Below are 18,370 nucleotides of genomic sequence, written 5' to 3'. Positions count from 1 at the left end.
AAAGGTTGACGAAAAGGAGAAAGCCTTTCCAGCAAAGGACACTGCGCGATTTTCCAATCGCTACTGTGAGCAGATGTTCCCTATTCTGGCTGAAAGGAGTTACAACAACGAACACCTTCTTATCCTCCCGCCCAATATTACTACTTTTGTTGAGCCGCAAATTGCACGAAGACAATGGGGTTTTCTACAGAGACAACAGAAGCAGGTCAATCTTTCTTGGGTAGTCGAGTTCTACTCTAACTTCTACCTGCCTACTCTGCAGTCTGTCTATGTACGTCAGAAGCAAGTCCCCATTACAGAAGAGGCTATCCAGCAAGCTTTGAGTCTTCCCCCTATTCCAGAAGGAATGGATGCCTTTCAAGAAGCAGCACTCAAGCGCCAGATGTACCAATTTGACTGGGAAGCTGTTCTCAGAGTTATCGCCCTACCTGGCAGCCGTTGGATCTACGGATACCATCGTACCCGCCCTAAGGGTATATTGGCTTCAGCACTTACCTTGGAGGCTCGCGTATGGGCACAAATCATGTCCCATTACATCTTTCCGAGCACTCACGAGTCCTCCTTCACTGCGGACATGGCCGTTCTACTATGGTGTATCCTTACAGACCAGCCTCTGAATCTACCAAGACATATCCGGAATGTCATGGGACACGTACAAATTGCGGGCAATTTACCTTTTCCCGCCTTGGTCTCAGATCTTGTCTCAGCAGCCGGAGTTTCCTACAGAGCTGGAGACACCAAAGTCATGCTCCCACGGGACGATCAGTATGTCCCCAATGGGAAGTACCTCAGACTTCCAGCAGCCACTACCAGCCTTCCTACTGCTCCAGTTGAAGATACTCCTTCTTCAACACCACAAGCACCTACAACTAATGAACTGCTCCAACAGATAATCAGAAGATTGGATCGGTAAGAACAGAAAGCGAAGTTAAGAGAGCGCCGTAACGAGCGCCGATTCAAACACCTCAAGGAGCTACTCAAGGGAAAATTCAAGGACTCAAACTCCCCGGACTCCACTTCCTTTACCAGCACAGGGAGCCATGATGGTCCTGACTGTGGAGATACTGCTACCAGCCCACCCCTGTTCCTGACAGATGGCACCGAGGACGGTACAAAGCCTTAAGTGTGGAGAGGTCGGTCAGTACCTGACTTTCGGAGGTAATTTCTCTTCCCTAGCACCAATAAATTAGGATATTTAGTTAGATTTTCTTTCTTTTATAGAATAGGATAAATTGCATAGTAATAGGTTAGTTGCATGCATGTTCTACTTGATTGAAAAGACAATAAGTTTCTTCTAAGACTCTATCTTTGGAACAAAATTTCACTAATTTTCAAAATTTTTATGATAAATTTGCTTGAAGTTATATTTGGAACATGATGTTTGAGCTAAAGAACACACAACCCGTGAGATTTGAGCCTTTACGCATGGTTACATTATTTAACCATAATTATTTTATTCTTGTGTGTTTACTTCTCTATGATTGTAATCTATATTTTGTTTTATCTTATATGTCCAATATTTATTATATTTGTATGCTTGCATATGATTGAGGCCATTATTTGTTTAGCTTACTTATCCAAATTAAGCCTATCCTTTTAATTACCTTTGTCAACCACTTTGAGCCTTTAAATCCCATTTGTTCTATATTTTACCACATTACTAGCCTTAAGCGGAAAAACAATCGTATATCCCAAATTGAATCTTTGGTTAGCTTAAGATAGAATTGTGTGTGCTAGTTAAGTATGGGAAATTGTGGGAACAAAAGTTATTAAGGGAATATGTCATGATAATACAATGGGAATTTGGATACCTACTCATGTGAAACTATAAGAATAAAAAAAAAATCTATGTGCATTGATAAGCTATGTTTACTTTTATTTAAAAAAAACAATAAATAAATAAGGGGACAAAAATACCCCAATGCTGAATTAAGAATTCAAGGATCAATGCACATATGATAAAAAATTAAAATAAAACATTGATACATGAGTATGGAATGAAAAAGGGGAACTCTGGGTAGCTAGGTATGAATTCTAAAGTTATGTAAATTATATAGGTTGGGTTGAAGCTTGGGTTAATTAAAGATTCAATTTATAAGCTCACTTGACCATATATGTATCCCTACCCTTACCTTGGCCCCATTACAACCTTGAAAAGACCTCATGATGTTTGCATTGATATAATAAATGTTGTTGATTGGTTAGGAGAAGAACAAAAATTAGAAAGCATGATTAGAGAATGATAGAGTGATTACCCTATACACTAGAGAGACTAGAGTGTACATACACCATCAGTGAGGGTTCCATGCTTGAATTTCTATGTTCCCTGCTTTCATGAGCTATCCTCTTGCATTTTTATCTGCTCTTACTTTATAAGAATTGAATTAGTGGAATTTGAATTATAATTGTTTTGAAGAACTTACTTACTTTTGATCAAGTGGACAAGAATCATATAGTTGCATTCATATATATAGGTTGCATTGCATTTCATTGGTTTTACATGTTCTTACTCATTTCATTTATCTCCTTCAATTAAGCATGAGGACATGCTAATGATTAAGTGTGGGGAGGTTGATAAACCACTATTTCATGGTTTATATTGTGTTTAAATTGTGTGGTTTTATCATGATCTTTGCCCACTTATTCATTAAATAAGCATGCATTTATATTTCCTTCCTAAAGATGTTTTATGGTTGAAAACTTGCTTTCTAGAGACTTTTAATTATGTATTTTATTTCTCCCTTATTCCATTCGATGCCGTGATCTGTGTGTTAAGTGTTTCAGGCTTTATAGGGCATGAATGAGTTGGAGATTGGAAGGGAAGCCTGCAAAAATGGAAGGAACACAAGAAATTGAAGAGATGACCAGCGAGAAGCGACGCAGCCGCATGGATGACGTGACCGCGCGGCATGGAAAAGCATGAGTGACGCGGCCGCATGGACGACGCGTCCGCGTGGCAAAGCAGAAACGCGAATGACGCGTCCGCATGAGCGACGCGATCGCGTGACGTGCGTGATCTGCATAATTTGCAGATTTGCTGGGGACGATTTCGAGCCCTATCTTGACCCAGTTTTCGGCCCAGAACAGCAGACTAGAGCCAGAGAACATGCAGAAACCAAGGACAACATTCATTCTACACAGTTTTAGTTTTAGATCTAGTTTTTTTTCCTCCTCTAGGTTTTCTCTACACACATTCATAGTCTTTAAGATTATTATTTTACACATACATAGTTTGGGATATTGAGAAGAGTTATTACCTCATCAAGACTTCGTCATTCTAGTTCGTTTTCTTTACTTGGTCTTACTCTTCCATGTTCTTTGCTTTGTTTAATTTTACCATTGGAATATTCTTAGGGTTATTTAATACAAGGATCACTTTTATTTTAATTGACGATTCTAATTTTATTTACAATGTCTTTCCTTAATTTCTTTTCATATGCTATGAATTTTACCTTTACAATGAGTGAGTAGTTCCCTAACTTGATGGGGAATTGATTGAAAGGAACCCTTGAGTTGGAAGGCTTGAAGAAAAAACTGTAATTGGGTTTATGGTTGGATTGCCTCCTAACCACTAACACCAATCCCTTTTAATTAAGTGGATTGCAACTTGTGAACGGACGTAGCATTCCAACTTGTTTAACTTTCCTTCACCTGGTGAAGGATAACTAAACAGGATAACCTTTAATTGTCAATTAATCCTGAGAGCATTCCAACAATAATGGGGATTCCAACTAATCAATTCCCAGTCAAGACTTTTATTTACATTATTCAAATTCATCAATTTAATTTCCTGTTTGCCCAATTCAAACCTTTTTTTTTTTTTGAAAATCTCTGATTAATAAAATAGCACACTTTTCTGCAACTCGTTGGGAGACGACCTGGGATTCATACTCCCAGTATTTTAAATTCAATTTTCTGTGATGCCTTTCTAAATTGAGGAGCAGATTTCTGGCAAGTTAAGAACTATACTTACAACGTAAATGTTTTAACACTTTTTAATTTGCCAATTTCTGTACACCATCACACACTCCAAAATTGGACCATTCCGCGTACGCACTTACGTGTTGCATACGCGAGGGGGCAAGTCAGAAGCGATCGCTAGTGTATCATGTCATGGAGCCGCGTATGCATTCTTGAGTTTTTGGCCCATGTTGCGTACGTATGCAACGGCCGCATACGCGAGAAGGCTTGGCAGAGGTTCACGTCCAGGTACGTAGGTGTCCGCGTACACATGCACTCCCAGACTTGAAAAATTTTGTAAAGTTGTATAAATCAATTTTAAACACCAAACTTTAAGCGTTCATAACTTCCTTTACAAAACTCCATTTTCCTCAAACTTTATATCGTTTTAAAGCTCTTAAAACAACCTATAATTTAAAACAAAGATCATTAAATTTAAAGATTAGAGGCTCAAGTTATGATCCGCCAAAGTTTGCCACAAATCAAATTTTACAAAATCAGAAAGGTTCTCTAAATCTCAAAACTTCACAATCAAAACCAATTCATAAACATTCAAAACCACACCAAAACTCACCATTATATTTATGGCCACCATCACAACCATATGTTTCCCCACTTACCAATTAACTTCTTCCATCTTTTTAAACCTATTTCGTTCAACTTTCCAAACATAATTCAGCAAAATTCTCCAAGTTCTCAATCAAGATTCCAACCTTCACAATTTTTACACAATTTTGACTCTTCACCAACATAATTCATCATATTTCATCATAATTCACAAAGTTATCATTATTCACCCGAACATCAACAATTATCATCATAATTCATCCAAAATCATCACAAACATCAATAATCATAATCCACTATCAACAATTTAAACCTATCCTATGGTCCACTAGTCTAAGTATCCAGAAATGTTACATATTACATAGAGAAAATCGAAATCATACCTTGCCCAATTTCCAATATGCTCTATGCACTAAATTTTGACTCCAACAAGCCTCAATTCACCAACAATCCACCAACTCAAGAACTAATGCTCTAATCATCACAATTTAAGCTAGACATACATAATTTATCATAAATCAATAACTAGGGTTCCTAAATACACAATTTCACAAGGATAAAGAATTTTTTTATCTTTTTCGATGGTGTTTAGGGTACAAACCACCAATAGCCCAACCTTAGATACCACCTAATCAACTAAAAACACAAAATTCACTCAAAACCAAAATCTTAAATTTTGAATTTCTTTGAGCAGAAGAATGGGGAGTGAAATTCAAAATCTTACCTACAAAAGTTAGATAGAACTAACGGGCTCAGTAAGAGCTTCACGTGGCCGCTAACGATATGCGAATCGGAGAATCGTAACTCGAGTTATGGCCACCGGAAGTGAAGGATGAATAGTAACACTCTCTTCTCCCTCTCTTCTCACTTGTGTAGCAGCAGGTGTGTGTTGTGTTTTGTGATGAACGAGGATGAATGGCTTTCATTTGTGTGTTTATATATGTTGGGTCTGGGCCCAACTTGGGTCCGGTCCAACTCGTTAGCGTTTTTGGCCTGTTTGTCTCAACTTTGGCTCAAACCTTTAAAATTAGTACCCGATTTTCAATTCTAAATATTTTCCTAAGTTTTTATACCGTTTTTATCATTCTCGCGCAGTATCGGACAGATTGCCAGCTAATTTACCAGTACGCATTTTTACTCAATTTTTTGCAGAAAATTACATTTTCCAACTCAGAAAAACCTAATGAGTCCAAACATCATATTTAAATTTTTTAATTAACATTATAAAATTTTGGATCCTATTTTAGACAATTAAATTAATTTAATTAAGCGACTAATTAATCACAGTTCTTACCTTCTAAATTAAAAATTGATCAAATAATAAAAAAAAACACACAATTTCCTTACTCACAAACAACACAAATTGAATTGAATTTTAGGTTTAATTTTTTAAAACTACTTCATCCCCATCAGATTCACCAAACCATATAATATTACTAAATATAGAATTTATTTGGATTAGTTTTTATGAAAAGGTCATTTTTCAAATAATTTTTTTTAAAAGATCTTTTGAAAAATTAAAAATAATTTTATATTTAAATATTTTAGGTAAAAATATCTAACAATTATATTTAGATATAATAATGTAAAAATATTTTTTGTTTATTTATTATATTAATAAAAATATCTTTCTTAAGAAAATAGAATCTTTAAAAAAAATGTAGACTGTGACTTTAAAATAAATTATTTTTTTAGCACTTTCTACTAAAATTTTACCAGACTAAAGAATAAAAAGATATTTTTTATTGAAAATAATTCTTTTCTAATAACTTAGTAGTTTTTAAACGAACTCATAATTTTATAATTACTAATAAATTTGTCTTTCTAATTAGAAAAAGATAAATATTGAATAATTATTGATTGAAAAAAAAGTTTATTTTCCATTTTTTTCTATATCTAATTTATTACATAATTTTGTTTTGTTTTGCAAATAAATTATTCTTAAACCACCTTTTTTTAAATTTAAAATGAGAGTTGTTCTTGTTAGGATTTAAAATCTTAAAATTTTGTTTTATCGAAATTGCACTAATCAATGGACCTAATATAAGCCATAAAATTTTGGAAAGGTTTATTTAAAGAATCGATTTAGTCTTATTAAATAGAAACTGCACATTTATTCTGTAATTATTTTTGTGTCTAACTTATGATGTAATTTTGTATTCGATTAATCTTCTCCCATTATAAATATAGATAATTGCAGCTATTTTAATTTTTAATTAACAGATTTGTGTAGTTAGTACAATATCAATTCAAAAAGACCAATTTTTATTCTACATCGAGTATCATTTGTTTTAGACAGGGATTATCTAAAAGACCACGACAATCCAATTATTTACAATATCTCATTAGAAACAAAAATAAACAAGGAGATATTTTTCTCCTCTCGTAAGCCTTGGAAAACAAATTGGAGTTTGCAAATCGTAAACCATTGTTGAAAGTACAACACTTATTAGGTTGCATAAGAATATCATTAAATTTTAAAGAGTAATGATAGAAGTCATGTGAATTTATTGTTGTTCTTGTTATTATTTAGTTATTAACTTAATTTTTTTAATTTAACTTTTTTATTATAATAATTTAATAATATATATTATCTTATACCATTAAACATTAACGACTGATAACAAGAAAATAATAAATTTTAATATCCTTTTAATGTTTCTGTTATTTTTCTCACTTTAGTGTTTCACTTTTTTGTGACATCAGTTTTATCTTTTTGTTTAATTTTGACTTATTAATTTTTAACTAATATTATATTGGCACGGTTTTTTCTTTAATGAATATTTCAATCTTACTATTTACTATGGCCAATAAAAATTCAATCAATCTATTGTATTTTAATCGGTATAATTTATTAATTAATGATAATTTTTTAAATAAAACTTAAATATATGATAGATTAATTTTTATAATAAAGTTACAATGTCACATAATTTTATCGACCAAGTCTTAACCTAATGAGATACGTGCATTTTTTTTCTAAACGTGGTCGTTCCTGTCTTCTTTATCTTTTTGTTTCTTTTTCAACAATGTCGTCGTCATCTTCAATATAACTTCTTCTTCTACACGCTTCTTCCTCAACAACAGAACTTGTCGCCGTGTCTTCTCTTCTTTTTTATAGTTTTCTTTTCTTGTTCGATTTCTTCTCCTCTTTTATTTTTTCACAATCTCTTTTGTTATCATCATCATCGTTGACGTCTTCTTCATCTTCTTCTCTTGTATATGTTCAAAAAATTATTATACAAAAAATTTAATTCACAGCACATAATTTTGAAGAACAACAACACAAATTTTTAAAAAATCACGTGTCTAGAATATTGACATTTAACCAACAAAATATATATAGCATAAAAATTTTGGTACACAACATATACATTTTTTATGTATAGCACATAAATTTTAGAAGGACTATAATTGATTTATCCAACCAACAAAATATATTTGTAACAAAAATCTATGTGCTATGTGTAAAAATTTTTGTACTACGAGTAAAAATTTTTGTACTGTACATAAAAATTTATGTGCTATATCAATAAATTTCTGTGCTCTTCAACAAATATTTTTGTGATGAAAAGCGCAAAAAAAGAGAAGTGGTGACCCACATAATTGGGTGATTTTTTTTAAATTGTGTCAACTTAGTTAAACTTAATTACAAAAACGCTTATCTGTATAACATTATCGTAGTCTTTAATATGTTAAATCAAAAGATACAATAAAAAATAAAAAATATTTTAAACCAAAAATAATCAAATCGAAAAAACACACAATTTTTTTATTCACAAACAACACATATTGGATTAAATTTTAGGTCTAATTTTTTAAAACTCTACCAAACTCTACACTTACAAAATATAAAATTTATTTGAGTGAGTATTTATGAAAAAAAAAGTCATTTTCAAGTGATTTTCTTTTTTAAATTTTTTTAAAAATTAAAAATAATTTAAATTTAGATATTTTTAAAATATCTAACAATTATATTTGAATACAATAATATAAAAATATTATTTATTTATTTATTATATTAAAAATATATTTTTTTAAATAAAAAATATTTTAAAAAATAATGTAAATTGTGACTTTAAAAAAATTATCTTTTTTCAGTGTTTTATACTAAAATTTTATTAAACACACTAAAAAATAAAAAAAATATATTTTTTCATTGAAAATATTTCTTTTCTAATAACTTAGTGAAAGAGCCTAGCAGCGGAAACGACACAAATGTCCAACACAAAAACAATATGGAAGCACTCACAACACAATATGGCAGCAACTATAACAAGCAAATATAGCAAGTAAAGCAATAATAAGAACACACCGAGATTTTAACGTGGAAAACCCCCTCAAGGTAAGAGGTAAAAACCACGAGTCGTCCAGACCAATGAAATAGCTCCACTATAATCAAATGAGGTACAAGAGAGTCTCAAACAAAGCACAAAAATGTGCATATAACCAGCCAAAACATCAAAGCACCAAAGCTCACAAATGAAAAGCAAGAAGATGAAATATACCCAAAAAACAGAGCTGCTGTCGAAGCCAATTTCTCCCTCTGTAGACCTCCAATTAAAATCTCCACCGTCCAGAATGAAGAACAAGATGTGAAGAATCTACAGTTCAAATTTCACGTCGATCCAACGGTGAAAGAATGAGAAACTGCCGTTCCAAAATTGCTGCTCTGTGTAAAAACGGGAAACCTAATTTCTCTCTTGCGAAGCCAATTTCTCTCACTGCAAATCTCCAATCAACATCTCCACCGACCAGAATGAAGAACAAGATGATAATAACATGCAGTTTAAATTTCAAGCCGATCCAACGGTGAACAACTGAGAAACTGATATTTGAAATTTACTGCTTTGGGCAAAAACGGGAATTTTGTTTTTCCCCTTCTCTCTCACTTGGTGGCTACTCTCACTCACTCTCAATGACCCCAAAAATCTGAACTAGGGTTGTGGCACAATGGGTGCAAGAGACACCCTCAAAATGTTGGGCTTGGGCCTCACAAAGGAGAGAAAAACCCAACAAATCTCCCCCTTCTCGACTAGGTGGAGGCTCTCGCCATTCCGGCGATCAAACAACATGTTTCAAACTTTTCTCTTGACAATGCTTTTGTCATCATATCAGCACCATTGTCATCAGTGTGAACTTTCTCAAGTTCCAACAACTTTGAATCTAACACATCCCGTATCCAGTGATACCTAACATCAATGTGTTTAGATCTTGGATGAAAAGTAGAATTCTTGGCAAGATGAATAGCACTTTGGCTATCACACAACAACACATAACGGTCTTGCTTGAAACCAAGTGCTGCAAGAAACTTCTTCATCCACAACAACTCTTTACATGCTTCAGTTGCTGCAATAAACTCTGCCTCTGTGGTAGAAAGTGCAACACACTTTTGTAGCCTTGACTGCCATGAAATAGCTCCCCCTGCAAACTTGACCAAATAACCTGAAGTAGACTTTCGAGAATCAATATCTCCTGCCATGTCTGCATCAGTAAAGCCAACTAGCAAAGGTTTCTCACCACCAAAACTCAAACTCAAGTTAGTTGTACCTTTGAGATATCTCATAATCCATTTAACAGCATTCCAATGTTCTTTACCTGGATTAGAGAGAAAACGACTCACAGTACCAACTGCATGAGCAATGTCTGGTCTAGTACACACCATAGCATACATCAAGCTTCCAACAGCTGAGGCATAAGGAATTTCATCCATTGCTTGTTTCTCCTCATCAGTGGTTGGACACTGCTTGGTACTTAACTTAAAATGAGGAGCAAAAGAACTAGCAACACATTTGGCATCATTCATGCCAAACCTTTGAAGCACCTTCTTTATGTACTTCTCCTGTGACAAATAAAGCTTCTTGGAATCTCTATAACGAGTAATAGTCATGCCCAAAATTTGTTTGGCAGGACCCAAGTCCTTCATAGCAAAGAACTTACTCAACTGTTTCTTCAACTCATTAATCCTCAAAGCATTCTTGCCCACAATCAAAATATCATCCACATAAAGCAAAAGAATGATAAAATCATCATCAGAAAATTTTTGCACAAATACACAATGATCTGAAGTTGTCTTACGGTAACCATGCTTCCCCATAACAGATTCAAACTTCTTGTACCACTGTCTTGGAGCTTGCTTCAACCCATAAAGACTCTTCTTAAGCTTGCACACAAAATCTTCCTTTCCTTTAACAACAAAGCCCTCCGGTTGCTCCATGTAGATCTCCTTGTCTAAATCACCATGAAGAAAAGCTGTCTTCACATCCATTTGCTCAATCTCCAAATCAAGAGACGCTGCTAATCCAAGCACAGCACGAATGGATGACATCCTCACAACAGGAGAAAAGATCTCCTCATAATCAACACCTTTTCTCTGGCTAAAGCCTCTAACAACCAATCTAGCCTTATACCGAGGCTTAGAATTGTGTTCTTCATTCTTGATTCTGAATACCCATTTGTTCTTCAAAACTCGCATACCCTTCGATAGCTTCACCAACTCATAGGTATCATTCTCAAGCAAGGACTTCATTTCTTCTTGCATAGCTTCAAGCCATTGAGCTTTGCTTTCATCTTCAACAGCCTCTCCAAAGCATTCAGGTTCTCCCCCATCAGTCAACAAAACAAACTCATGTGGAGAATACCTTGACGAAGGCTTTCTCTCTCTTGTAGACCTTCTAAGTGCATTTGCAGGAATTTCTAAAGCTGGTTCTTCATCTTGATCATCATCACCAACTTCATCAAGTATTGGATCAACTGTTCCATCTTCACCTGCACTTGTATCATGCTCATTATTTTGAGCTTCAACTCTACCATCTTCTACCATAGGCATAGAGGGAGTAATATCCAAGTCAGAAAAATCATCACTAGGCTGAACCATTGGCTTTTCCGCATTATCAACATCCTTCAATGTTTGGTCTTCAACAAAGACAACATCTCTACTCCGAATCACCTTCTTGTTAACAGGATCATAAAACCTGTAACCAAACTCATCCATGCCATAGCCAATAAAAATACATTGCCTAGTCTTTACATCAAGCTTAGATCTCTCATCTTTAGGAATATGAACAAAAGCTTTACATCCAAAGACTCTTAAATGATCATAAAAAACATCTTTACCTGACCATACCTTCTCTGGCACTTCAAATTGCAAGGGAACACATGGTGTTCGGTTCAAGACATGAACAACAGTGCTCAAAGCTTCACCCCAAAAGGATTTTGCCAATCCAGACTGTGACAATAAGCACCTAACTCTTTCAACCAATGTTCTGTTCATCCTTTCAGCCAAGCCATTCAACTGAGGAGTCTTCGGAGGAGTCTTCTGATGTCTTATACCATGCTCTTTACAATAAGCATCAAATGGACCTGAGTACTCACCACCATTGTCAGTACGAATGCATTTCAACTTCTTCCCAGTTTCTCTTTCAACAGAAGCTTGAAATTGCTTGAACACATTCAAAACTTGATCTTTGGTCTTCAAAGTGTAAACCCATAATTTCCTAGAATGATCATCAATAAAGGTTACAAAATAGATAGACCCTCCAAGTGTTCTTGTCTTCATCGGCCCACATACATCAGAATGCACCAAGTCAAGTATCTCTGACTTCCTTGAAGGTGGGTGGCTCTTGAAAGAAACCCTGTTCTGTTTCCCAGCAAAGCAATGGTTGCACTTTTGCAAAGCAACCTTACAACCAGATAAAAGATTCCTCTTGGATAACATATTCATGCCCTTCTCACTCATATGACATAATCTCTTATGCCATAAATCAGTTTCATCAACAAACTCAGCAGCATTAACAACATCTTTCACAATCTTTGCTTGAGTTAAATAAAGAGTAGAGTGTCGAGTACCTCTAGCAACAACCATGGAACCCTTGGTGAGCTTCCAACTATCACGAGAGAATGAGCTATCCAAGTCTTCATCACACAACTTACCAACAGAAAGTAAGTTCAACCGAATATCTGGAACATGCTTCACACGCTTCAAAGTCAACTTGGTACCGTTGGAGGTTTCCAAGCAAACCTGTCCAACACCGACACATTTTGCAACACCTTGATGAGCCATTTTTACATCACCAAAATCACCAGGAGTATAGGACGTAAACAAATCCCTCCTAGATGTAACATGAATAGAAGCACCGCTATCAATCACCCAACTAGTGCTATTATCAACAAGGTTAACAGATTCAAACTCTTCAACAACAAGAAAATCATCATGAGTTACATTAACCTTGTCTTCCTTGCTACCATCATCTTTATTTGTGCTCTTATCTTTACTTGCCTTGGCTTTCTCCTTCTTTAGCTGCCAACAAAATTTCTTCACATGTCCCTTTTGACCACAATGATGACACTCAATATTCTTATACTTTCCTCGAGACTTGCTTCTACTTTGATCTCTACCTTTAGGACCTCGACTTTTGCTTCTCCCCCTAGACTCAGAAACAAGAACATCTGAATGTGTAGTCGATGTACCTTGTGACTTTCTTCTCATCTCTTCATTCAAAACACTGCTCTTGGCAAGATCCATAGAGATTACACCATCAGGAGCAGAATTGGACAATGACATTCTGAGAATTTCCCACGAGTCTGGTAAGGAGCCAAGAAGTAACAATCCTTGAACCTCTTCATCAAACTTGATACCCATGGAAGATAACTGATTCATAATTCCTTGGAAATTATTCAAGTGATCTGTCATTGATGTCCCATCTGTATACTTCAAAGCCAACAACTGCTTAATCAAAAACATCTTGTTATTCCCAGTTTTTCGAGCATACAACTGTTCAAGCTTAATCCAAAGAGTCCGAGCATGTGTCTCTCCAATAATATGGTTCAACACATTATCGTCAACCCACTGCCTAATATATCCACAGACTTGTCTATGCAACAAAGTCCAATCATCATCAGATTTATCATTAGGCTTCTCTGTACCAAAAACTGGTTGATAAAAATTCTTGACATAAAGCAAATCTTCCATTTTTGACTTCCACAAATCATAATTAGGACCATTAAGAGTGATCATCCTACTAGTATTAGTATTAGCTTCCATTGTTCACAAACTCACAAGCCCAGAAAAATACCAACAAGCTCTGATGCCAGTATGAAAGAGCCTAGCAGCGGAAACGACACAAATGTCCAACACAAAAACAATATGGAAGCACTCACAACACAATATGGCAGCAACTATAACAAGCAAATATAGCAAGTAAAGCAATAATAAGAACACACCGAGATTTTAACGTGGAAAACCCCCTCAAGGTAAGAGGTAAAAACCACGAGTCGTCCAGACCAATGAAATAGCTCCACTATAATCAAATGAGGTACAAGAGAGTCTCAAACAAAGCACAAAAATGTGCATATAACCAGCCAAAACATCAAAGCACCAAAGCTCACAAATGAAAAGCAAGAAGATGAAATATACCCAAAAAACAGAGCTGCTGTCGAAGCCAATTTCTCCCTCTGTAGACCTCCAATTAAAATCTCCACCGTCCAGAATGAAGAACAAGATGTGAAGAATCTACAGTTCAAATTTCACGTCGATCCAACGGTGAAAGAATGAGAAACTGCCGTTCCAAAATTGCTGCTCTGTGTAAAAACGGGAAACCTAATTTCTCTCTTGCGAAGCCAATTTCTCTCACTGCAAATCTCCAATCAACATCTCCACCGACCAGAATGAAGAACAAGATGATAAGAACATGCAGTTTAAATTTCAAGCCGATCCAACGGTGAACAACTGAGAAACTGATATTTGAAATTTACTGCTTTGGGCAAAAACGGGAATTTTGTTTTTCCCCTTCTCTCTCACTTGGTGGCTACTCTCACTCACTCTCAATGACCCCAAAAATCTGAACTAGGGTTGTGGCACAATGGGTGCAAGAGACACCCTCAAAATGTTGGGCTTGGGCCTCACAAAGGAGAGAAAAACCCAACACTTAGTAGTTTTCAAACAAACTCATAATTTTATAATTACTAATAAGTTTGTCTTCGTAATTAGGAAAGGATAAATATTGAATAATTATTGATTAAAAAAAAAGTTTGGTTTTCGATTTTCTTTTTTCTATATATAATGTATTACATAATTTTCTTTAAAGTTTTGTTAACCACCTTTTATAAATTTAAAATGAGATTTTTTTTTATGTTAGGATTTAAAATCTTAAAATTTTGTTTTATCAAAATTGTACTCATAATCAATGGACCTAATTAAACCATAAAATTATGTGACAAGTTTATTTATAGAATCGATTTAGTCTTATTCAATACAAACTGCATACTTGTTAAGTAATTTTTTGATGTCTAACTTATTATGTAATTTTGTATTCGATTAATTTTCTTTCATTAAAAATATAGATAATTGTAGCTATTTTAATTTTTAATTAACAAATTTGTTTAGTTAGTACAACACTAATACACGAATTTTAAAATAAAAAGATCTGAAATATATAATATGAAATATAAAGTACATAATATAGAGTACATAGCAATGAAGAAACACCACTACTCTTTCAATCTTTATTACTGCATTCTTGTAATTCTAATGAAAGTGTTAGCAACATGCATGATGATAGACTTATTACACTACTGATTTTTTTTTATAATGGATAGCATTTATATATCAAAAAATAATTATTAAATTAATTATTATACATTTATGTATGTATAAGCAATATTGTTGTTCCGAAAGTTACTTAAAACGTTGATTTAGGCCTAAACGTGAGGTCCATATATCCCTTTGTGTGGCAGCGTCCGACTTGATGATGCCGAGGTGCCATTTAAGGTATGAACAGTGGTCCTGCTTAAGTCCATTCCTTTTATAGGTCGGGCTCAAACATTCTGTGGCTTCTGTTGTGGACGTCGGGTTTAATATTGTCGGTACTATACCCGACGTGTTTTGAATTTTTGAACATTGGTGGAGTTTAAATGATTGTCGAATAATGTGCGGCAGTTATTTCTAGGAATTCGCACATGTTTAAAGATAGGGGTGGACATGGCCCGTCCCGGTCCGAAGATCCAGCCCGGCCCCGAATACTTTAGAGGCTAATTTGGTGTGATTTCACCGGGTTTAGGGTCGGGTAAAAGTCTCAAAAATAGACCCGGTCATTATTTCGGGTCGGGTCGGGGCCATAGCTCAGGTCACCCAAACTCGGCCTGGTGGCCCGGTCATCATACACAATTAATATTTTGTGTTATTAGTGATGGATCATGGCTATTCTTATGTTGAATTTAAGTATTGTAAACCTTAATATTTTGTGTTATTAGTCATTATAAGACTATAAGTTAATGTTTTATATTTAGAATGCAGAAGACTTTAGACTAATGCATAATATTATATTATTTATATTGATTCAAATATTTGGTGTTATTAGACAATATTAGTATTAATTGTGGTTATGCTTTAGTATTGATTGTGATTATGTTTTAATTTTGAAGAATGGTTGGTTCTTGTTATATTTTTCTAAGTGAATTTTACCATGTCAAATAATGGTTGGAGTCTTGAAAATTTGGATATTTTTACATGCTAGCTTACAAGAAGGTATCAATGTAATATAATGTTAACGGCCCGGTTTTCACCCGGTATAATTGTGGCTCGAAAGTGTATTGGTTTTATTGGGTCTAGGACCGGGTTCGGGTCTAATAAATAGGTCCGGTGTATATTTTGAGTCGGGTCTAGGTCACATCAAACCCGGCTTCACCCGACCCATGTACACCCCTATTCAAAGAGGAGTAAAAGAACCATTTGTCTTTATTGTTTCTTATAAAAGGTGCTTTTCAGCCTCTTCTTCTTCTTTTTTTATTGTTTCTTTGAAGAATCACTTTAGTTTTTGCTCACAAAAGCTTCCTTGTGTTCTTTTGATCTCTCCCGTCTTCTCCACGATTTCTTCTCTTAGTTCTTGAAGATTTTTGCTGCTTTCGGCGTGAGGATCGTTCGCGTTAGTATTGTTACAAGCGTGCTCTCTTTTTTTCGTAGTCTTCATTTGAGGTTGGTCCTCGTTTTCTCTTTCTCTCAAATTCTCCTTTCTGGTTGTGTGAGACTTGCTTGCTGTTGGATTTGATTTTGCTGTCTTTGCATTTTTCTTTTGTTGTTTTTGGAGAAAGTTTGTTTCGATGTATAGCGTTTGAGGAGAGGAAACGTTTGTTACAAAAAATTTGAAAGATTTCTCTCATTTTCTTGAAAGAATCTTTGTTAGCGTAGCTGTTATCTTTTATGCACTGTACTACACCTAATGGTGTCGTTTTGACATAATGTTGTGTCGAAGAGGCGCCATTTGATTACTGTGCAGAAAGATTTTGAAAAGGATGGCTTTTCCTTGATTTATTTGGTTTTACCCGACCTCTTTGAAATGATGTCTGATTTGTTTGGTAATGGTCTTCTTTTTATTTTTGCATTTGTAGGTGTAGCCTTTATGTCTCGCCGTGTTATTAAGAATATGTCGACCAAAGTTTTCCCTAATCTTCGTGCTTGGGTAGATAATGTTGTTCTTTGCTGTGTTCCCGTTACTGAAAGTGAGTATTGTGACGAGTTCCGTAGGCACCATAGTATCTACGAGAGTAGAGAAGAGGAGAGAAACTATGTGTTAGAGCCACCTGACCCAGAGGAGAGAGTGTGTTTTCCCCCTTTAGTGGATTTAAAGCGGCATTTCTTCTACTCCTATGACTGCTTTTTTACTAGGTTAGGCGTCCGACTTCCCTTTACTCCCTTTGAGATGGAGATTCTTAGATCTTGTAACCTTGCACCTACCCAGTTACATCCAAATTCTTGGACTTTTGTGAAGATGTACAAGCTTCTATGTCGGGAGTTAGGTGTTGGACCCTCCTTGAACGTTTTCTTCTATCATTTTTTTGCGATGAAGCCTTACAGTTCTTCAAACAGATCGGGATGGATATCCCTCCGAGATATTCAAGGTTAGAAAGTATTTTTCATTATTTATGAGTCTTTCCACAATTTCAAGAATCATTTTTTTAAGGTCCGAGCTGCTGTTGATACTCGACCTTTCCTTCTTCCTAAGAATCGAGAGCCCCCGTTTTCTTTGTACTGGCAAGAGTCCCTTATAACTCTTAAGGTAGACCTATCTGAGTTAAATGGCCTGGAGAGGGGGTGGTAGACTTTCTGTTAAATGCCTGGGGTCAACCTCCCTATTTGGATACGAAAAGAATTCTGGGAGATCCCGGCCTTCTGAAATCTGAGCTCGGTAGCTCTTTTTTCCTTTGCTTTTTCTCTTTGTATTCCATCATTTATAATTTGTCCTTTCTGAGTGTAGCTGATTTTGTTTTGTAGAAAATATGGCTCCAAAGTCAGCTATGAGGGTTCTCCGAAATACTAAGAAGAATGTCATCGCACGCAATCTTCAACAACAGAAAGAGGGCAGAGTTGGGTCATCTATCCGATCTTCTCCTAGGAAGAGGTCGGGGTTGGATTCGTCCGATCCAAAGGTTATTATTCCAACTCCCCTTTCCCACCTTATTCCCTCAGAGTCCACTCCTTCATATCCTTCTTCCATTGAGCCTCCATCCAAAAAACAAAAAATTGATGAAGAAGAGAGCATCTACACAAAAAATTTTGACGCTTTGGCTTGGGGGGAGGAGAACCTTCTCCCCCACCACCGTGTGAGCATGGATGATGTGGCGATTCAGAATCATCTCCAAACTCTTGCTCGTGGGGGACTTCGCCATGTGGGAGTTTGCTCTCAACTTTCCAGGGAATTAAAGAGCTCTCCCATCTAAGCTACGTCTGGGGCCTTGGTGGCTGCCCGAGCCAACATGGAGAGATTCAGTGAGATCAGGGTGGAGTTCGAGCAGGAGAGAAATACTTTAAAGGCCGACTTAGAGAGAGCTCGGGAGAGAGGAGAAAGCG

At 35.5% G+C, this 18,370-nt stretch overlaps 1 pseudogene; it reads left to right on the top strand.

Moving 5' to 3' along the window:
• The first annotated feature begins 382 nt into the window (after positions 1-382).
• On the top strand, positions 383-1,123 carry LOC148544585 (uncharacterized; annotated as a pseudogene).
• Positions 1,124-18,370: the final 17,247 nt, after the last annotated feature.

Source organism: Arachis ipaensis, chromosome B9, assembly GCF_059453495.1.
Source record: "Arachis ipaensis isolate K30076 ecotype BB chromosome B9, ASM5945349v1, whole genome shotgun sequence".
Taxonomy (NCBI): domain Eukaryota; kingdom Viridiplantae; phylum Streptophyta; class Magnoliopsida; order Fabales; family Fabaceae; genus Arachis; species Arachis ipaensis.
This window is presented reverse-complemented; position numbering and strand designations above follow the sequence as displayed.